This window comes from Mchenga conophoros, linkage group LG15 (genome assembly GCF_057382185.1).
Source record: "Mchenga conophoros isolate Kocher_MC1m ecotype Shallow Benthic linkage group LG15, M_conophoros_male_GT1.1, whole genome shotgun sequence".
In the NCBI taxonomy this organism is placed as follows: Eukaryota; Metazoa; Chordata; class Actinopteri; order Cichliformes; family Cichlidae; genus Mchenga; species Mchenga conophoros.
Genome location: NC_140540.1, coordinates 18846691 through 18847758, shown reverse-complemented (window position 1 = coordinate 18847758; position 1068 = coordinate 18846691). Strand labels below are relative to the sequence as shown.

At 40.4% G+C, this 1068-nt stretch overlaps 1 non-coding gene across 1 annotated transcript; it reads right to left on the bottom strand.

Annotated features, from left to right (window-relative positions):
* Positions 1 to 706: 706 nt before the first annotated feature.
* trnaa-agc (transfer RNA alanine (anticodon AGC)) lies at positions 707 to 779 on the bottom strand. The gene has a single exon. It is a non-coding gene; the product is annotated as a tRNA-Ala (tRNA).
* Between the last annotated feature and the right edge of the window lie 289 nt (positions 780 to 1068).

Sequence of the window (1068 nt, the reverse complement as noted above, 5' to 3'; positions counted from 1 at the left end):
CATATGGTATGATTCCATTTTCAGAGTTGCTACAAAAGTGATACAATTTAAATTCTCCCAGGGATCGATACCCGCATCCTCCAAGTGGGATTGTAACGACACAGAAACATTTAACTTTGCATAGTTTTATCATCCAGCTCTGCTGAAGAGAAGCAGGCATAAACGTAGTAACACTTTCTAAACAGCAACTACTTTTAAATACTGCATTGACTGGATTGTCTGTACATTGTCTTCATGATAACTGAACCATTAACTAAGATGATGCTTCAAAATAACTGCCCTGAAGATACTCACGTTAATTTCAAGATGGGTGCAGAGTAGCTGAACTTCTAAAAACTTGACCCTCACAATGCTTGCAGGCCGGAAGTGGAAAGTTCAGCAGGTGATGTACTAACACTGTGCTAATTTCTGAAGAGACACAGGCAGTTAAAAAGAAAAACAAAAGAAGCAGGCAGTAAATCTAGTTTAGGGTAAGTCTTTGTTTAATAGTGACCATTTCACTCCTCCATTGTTTTATGGTGATAAATGTCAATATAGGGAGTACAAGCACAGTGCTGAGTCTAAACAAATTGCATGTGGACCTTGAACTGGGATAGCATTTCCTTCCAGTGTAACCTTACTTACCAGGGGTAACGGAACACAGTTGAACATTTCTTTATTGTGGAATGGAAATGTTTTTGTGTTGATGCTTAAAGCTACGGCCTTTTGGAGGATGCGGGCATCGATCCCGCTACCTCTCGCATGCTAAGCGAGCGCTCTACCATTTGAGCTAATCCCCCTGTGTCTTGTACTGTAGCAAGATCACAATGCAATGACATGTGCCACTGAAACAATGTCAAGACGCATTTGTTATTATTTGTCAGACTATATCAATCGCCCATTGGTGATGGCTAAAGATTACGTTGCTTTTTTCTGTGAAGGATACATTCCTGAGTGTCGTGACAGACTAATGAAAGCCCAGTAACAGTAAGGTCTGGTAGGGGTAGCTAGTCACAGGGAATTAAGAGATTTGTTCACTCGGCAAATTAAATGTTTTCAGGATGAGGTTTAAAGTGAAACACCCATTTG